Source organism: Calidris pugnax, unplaced genomic scaffold (genome assembly GCF_001431845.1).
Source record: "Calidris pugnax isolate Ruff unplaced genomic scaffold, ASM143184v1 scaffold18, whole genome shotgun sequence".
Taxonomy (NCBI): domain Eukaryota; kingdom Metazoa; phylum Chordata; class Aves; order Charadriiformes; family Scolopacidae; genus Calidris; species Calidris pugnax.
Genome location: NW_015090812.1, coordinates 6,880,227 through 6,886,285, shown reverse-complemented (window position 1 = coordinate 6,886,285; position 6,059 = coordinate 6,880,227).

Sequence of the window (6,059 nt, the reverse complement as noted above, 5' to 3'; positions counted from 1 at the left end):
CAAAGATTTTGAAAAGCCCAGCTGTGGCTTGGCCAGCTCTTTGCTCCCCTCATGCACCAGCTTGGGGCTGACTTTGCATCACTGCTTTTAGGGAAAGGACTTCTGAAGGACTTCTGGTTTATGCTGGTGTGGGGAAGGAGATTTAAGCACTACCTGCACTTTTTTCATGTGGCCAAACTTCAGATGGGGTTAGTGTGGGACCACTGGATTAGCTCAGAAGTTACAACCTTGGGCCCCACAGCCACCCCAGGACCCGTGTTGGGCATCCCCCACCCCCTGTTGGCATCAGCAATGGGATCAGGGTCTTCCCTGCCCTCCCTGAAGCCCCCACCCTGCCCAGTCTGCCACGTGACTTAGAACAGCCTGAGCCTGTTTACTCATCGGGCTGATCCTGCCCCTTAACAGCATTACCAGCAATAAAGGTGCCTTAGTAACAAGCCAATTCCGACTTTGGGTTATTGTGGTTATATATCCTGCACTGACGCACAAAGGTCTCCCTGGGACCACGGTGACCTGGCTGTGGCAGGGAAAAGAAATAGCCCTCCTTGGGCCAGGTTCAAGGCTGGACCTTACCTTCTTGAGGAACTCCGGGCTACCCTGACCCATGTTGGTACTATCATGTAATGTGGCACGGCCACAACCTTTTAAACCACCTCCAGAGGCAGAGACGGCAGTACCCACTGTTAATATCTTTGTCTGGTGGTTAGGATGCTCACCTGGAAAAGGCTAAAAATGCCCATGGGGACGTGACCCTCCACTCCAGCATCCAAGGGGCATGTCCAAGCTGCCAGGCATGGGCTGTGCGAGGAGCTGAGGGCATGTGGTGAAGCACAAAGCCATAAAAATGAAGAAAATAAGTCATGATCCAGCAAGGAGAGAAGAAACAAGGCTCTGTGCCCACCTGTCACAAGGAGCCCAAGTCATGGTTCTCCTACTCATCCTCAGTTTGAATGGAGGAGACTGAATCAGCTGTACAGGATGTGTCCTGTGCTGTGCTGATGCAGATCAATACCAGCATTTGTTTTTAATAAGAAGAAAAAGTAGATTTCCTTTGAATAAGGGAGGTCTCAGCCCCATCAGTTGCCCGTCCATCCCCGTGGGAAGCAGCATACAAACCAGAGCTTCCCTTGCCTTTCCACTATTCAATTTTGAGCAGGTGGTGCCCAGATCAGAGGGTGCCTCAAAACATTTAGAGGAAATCAAGTTACCAGCTGTGATTAATAGCTGGTAAATATCTAATAATAACAGACACATTTCTAATGCATTTAGAAATACCAGGGCTCTGGCTTAGAGCAGCGAGGTGCTGAGTGCTCCAGAGCCACAGAGCCCCTCAGCAGCACTCAGCTCAATGGCTTTATTGGCGTTTTTGGACCACACATCCGCTAAAACCATGGGGAAAGCAACGAGAAGCAGGATGAGAAATACTTGGGCAGTTTTTTAAACTTTTGAGATCATTCTCTTCCCCTAAGAAAATTTGCAGAGAATAGAAGTGGAATTTACTAAGCCTTTTTTTTTTAATGACACAAGTTCTGATTTTTGGCTACTTGATGCTAACCTCTTCCCGTCCCCGTCTCACCCCATGGATCCTGGAAGATGATGTTTCCTTTAAAACGGTGATGCCTATCCCAGTTATACAAAGTAATGTGCTTTGAGAGACGTGACTGCATCTCTGAGCTTGGCCCACAGAAGGAATGGAGACGTCTGCACTGCCAGATGTGCGCCCCACAGGAGAAACACATTTCAGTGGTAAATTTATTTGACTTACTACTCTATTTTGAACCACTAAAGTTAAATAAAAGGAAACAGAATCACTGGGGAGGGGGAGTCTGAAATGTTTTATTGAAATAAACAAGGGTTGTCTCAAAACATCTTGACCTTTCCTTGTATTTTCTAGGGAAATACCATCTTTAGCTGAAAAAAATTAAAATCAAATCAAAAAGAGATTGCATTTTTCCTCCTGGTTGAAGACTGGGGATGGGGGAAAGTTTCCTTTTCATATTATTTCTCATTTCAGCCCCTCGTCTCCTTCCTTCTCATCTCCCACACCCACTCCCTCTGCCTACACCCACACACAGCTCTTCCCCTCGGCATCTCCCAGCCCTTCCTTCCCAGCCTTGATAATTCCCAATTTATGCTGCATCTCCCCATGGGTCCCACCTGAACACACAGAGTCCCTCCAGTCCCTGCGCCAACTTACCTCCCTGCAACAAGCAGGACCCTGCTCACCCTGGCAGCTCCTCATCAGCCTTGGCCCCACACACCAAGGATCTGTGGGGCCAAGACAAAGATGGGATGGGATGGAATGGTTCTTTACTACCTGTTGCTGCGGGTGAGATGCTGTGACAGAGCAGCTCTGCACTCTCAGGAGCCCTCTGGAGTTTTTCAGAGGGAAACCCCAACAGAGGCTCTGCAGGTGGAGTGATTATAAATCCAAATTATCCTAACGGGGATAACCAAGGCTGAAAACCCAAGGCCCATGACAGTCTCAGGCAGCACCTGTGAAGAGCTTTATCTTCTCGCACATTGTGTATCCAGTGAATTTCACTGAATTTCACTGAATTTTTAGAGTTGGAAGAGACCATAGAGATCATCTAGTCCAACTCCCCTGCTGAAGCAGGATTGCCTAGAGCTTGTCAGAGCATGTTACTCAGGACTGCATCCAGGTGGGTCTTGAAAATCTCCAAAGGGGACTCCACAACCTCCCTGGGCAGCCTGTTCCAGGGCTCTGGCACCCTCACCGTGAAGTGGGTGGTGCTTTCTAAAGCTGTGTCAGTTGAAGACGTACAACTGCTTAAATACCTGTGGCAGGCTTTGGAGGAACCTTTTTAGAGATACGTGAGCTGGGACAGGCGCAGACCCTGAGCCAGAGCGTACGTCAAACCCCAGGTGGTGCAGCCCGACCTGCTCCGTGCCGGGAGCAGCTTCTCCACCAGCCTTGCTCAGCCCAGAGCTCCTGAGGGAACGGGGATTAGCTCCCAATCCAGCCAGCCCCATCCCCAAAAGCAAGGAATGGAGTCTGGCAGAGCGTTTTAGCAGCGAGCTGGGAGAATGCACGTGGGGAGCCGGAGCCCGGCCACCGTGGGGCTGCGGCGATGACAGGCCTGGCCGCCGGCGGAGGCGAGGGCCTGCGGTGCAGCCATGGTGCTGGGCTCCCCACCAGCCTTTCCTGGGGAGCAGCCTGTCATCACCCCCCGGCCCCGCTCCTCACGGCGCCTGATGAATTGCAATATCCTAACAGGAACGCACCGCCTTCCGAGCTGCAACCCGTATACGAGTCCATTGGCAGCAGATGTTATTAATGATGCCAATACATATTTTCTTATTAATCTTCCATACTAGGCTTGTGTCTATCTGCAAATGATTATCATTCATTTTCCTGACAAATCTATCAAGATCATTTATTACTGTTCGGCAAAGGATCTTCTTTTAAAACAAAGATTAATAACATTGCATTTTATCTGGCTGGCTGAGCCAAAGGAAATGAAATTAACAATGAACCCTACAAACATGTCATCACTTTAATTTACTGGAAAATATTTTAAAATGTTATTTAAAAGAATATATGCTATGGTGGGCACAGTTTATTACAAAGAAATGAAACCACATGCGTGTTAGCTGGGTGGAGAGTAAGTTAGCAAACAGGGAAGCGTGTTTTCTCTGGTTCCTTGAGCTTGTTTTCTGGGAGAAGGAGGGAGCGGCACCCACAGCCTTCTTGGTGTGCACAGAAGGACACCTGCCCAGCTGAATTGTACCTGGAACTCACCGTTTCTGGGTTAAAGCAGATCTTACCTGGGATCAGAAGCTCTCATCCCTGCAAGGAGCACTGCCCTCTCTGCATTCCTATGGAGGGTAAACCTTCACCAGGGTAAAGCTCGTGGAGACCCGAGGGAGAGGAGGCCACACATCCCAGCACCCTTCTGCGTTATTAGGCCCTAAAATCAAAAGAAACAAACGCAGTAAATTTACATGGGTTAGTTTCCTCTCTTCTGCACTCTCTTCTTACTTTCCTTTCGCGTCATTTGAGTAAAATATTACTAAACAATAAATATACACCAAACAACATATCAGAATCTCCTCCTTTTACTGCAAATAGAATGAAAAAAAAATAATACCAGATTTGCCTTTGCATTGCTTTGTTTATACGTGTGAACTTATATTTCTAACCCCGTTCTTGCCCAGGTACCCACTGCTGTGTCTCCGCAGGAGCTTCCCCACATGCCTGGCTCCCAGCTGTGACATCTCCAGCAGTGGGAATCCCACCACCCCCCCCTACAGCCCTGTGCCTGGGAGGTGTTTCCCCTCCCTCCCCAACACTACAGCTCACTTCTCTGTTTCTCAGTGCCCAGTGCTTCCAACAGCAGCAAATGACTTCTCTTCCTTGCCAGGGGGAAGAGCAGAAGGTTGTTTAAAACAGTTTTGAATTACGTAGTCCAGAAGCGTTTCTCCTACAGCTAATAAAGTCAACTTCTTACCTTCAGTGGATTCATCTTATCTTACCCAGATACCAGGTTGGGAGCGACGTTTTAAGTCCCAGACGAAAGAAAATAACCCTGCTGACCTCAAGCTGTAGCAGTTTCAAAATGCTGACATATCGGCAAGAGGATTTCCAAGTGCATTTGTGTATCTCCGCGGAGCAGCAAAAGCAGACTTGCTAAATTGGCTGGTGTTTAACCAAACATTTTATTGCTACATAACCAAGTCTTTGGGATATTTGTTTTTTTTTTTAATTAAAAAGAAAAGTCAACAATGTAGCAAAGGTCTTCAAAAATTTATAACCAATAAGAGAAGCCTGAATGTACCCCAAAGCAGGGTTTGGCTTGGCTACAGATTAAAAAGGTAGTAAGTTAATAAGAGAAGCAAGTTCCCGTCTGTATAAGCTGGAGCTGTATCTCCAGTTACTTTGGGGACACTGTAGTTTTTAAGTGGTGAGAGCTCAGGTGATACATACTGAAGTAGGACCAGACCTCGAGCTTCTACAGGGTCTAATCTTCTACCTTGACCTACCATTTACTGGTAGAATTTTTGATCTTCGACTGAGCAATAACTACAATGCTTATGTCAGAACATCCCTGCCTATTTCTTTACTAACCTGCCACCTTAGCCAGTTCTCCTTTTAGGATAGTTGTCAATCCCCACATAAAGACTGCAAGCTAAGAAGAAATCAGTTTTGGGTTAAGGTGCTCTAAAAGCTAAATACTCATTACATTTAAAAACAAAACAAACCAAAACAAAACAAACCAGAGCTGCACCTTATTTCCAGTGTGACTGCATCACGCTCCAGCTTTCAACTGCTGTATTTCATCAAGCAGTTGTCTGTTACAAACTTGCACCACATAAATAAAAAGCATAGGCAGTACATGGAGAAAAACACAGCTTTATAATAATGGAAAGGCAAAAAAAAAGGTGATAAAGTCAAAGGAAGTGGCAAAGAACAAAATGTAGTAGATGCAAAAACCAAATTCAAGTCTCTCATCTCACAGTTCTGTATAAATATTTAATGGGATACATTTATTTTCCCCATTTCAGACTAATGCCAGCCTAGTGTGGGAGGTGTCATCTAACCTTGGTGACTGCCAGGAGCTGGGTATCAACAGTTTTCAGTTTGTTTGCCTTGAGCAGGAAGAGGATATCTAGTGCATTGTGGAGGCAATACAAGGAGCAACAGATGAAAGTACTTTTTTTTTTTAGCACAGGTGAAATGTTGGTGTCACAACAATTTGAGATTTTTTTTTTTTTGTACAACCTACTCTGAAGCAGGTGAATGTGAGTGAAGAAGCCAATTGCCAAGCCCCCACCCCAACAAAGCACTGCTAGAATGGAGATGAAGGCACCCTTCCAGGCTGAGAAAGATGGCAGAGAAACATCACTGCCTGCTCTTCACAGAGGTAAAAGATGATGACTTCCTCATCACTCAAAGGTAACCTGCTCCCCCGTGGAGATGGCAAATCCACTGGGAACACCAAAATATAGTTCTTGTTGGAGAAATGCTCAAGGAGAAGTCTTGGTTGCCCATAATTGCCTCACATTCCACCGCGCACAACACAGCCTTTTCCCAAGTG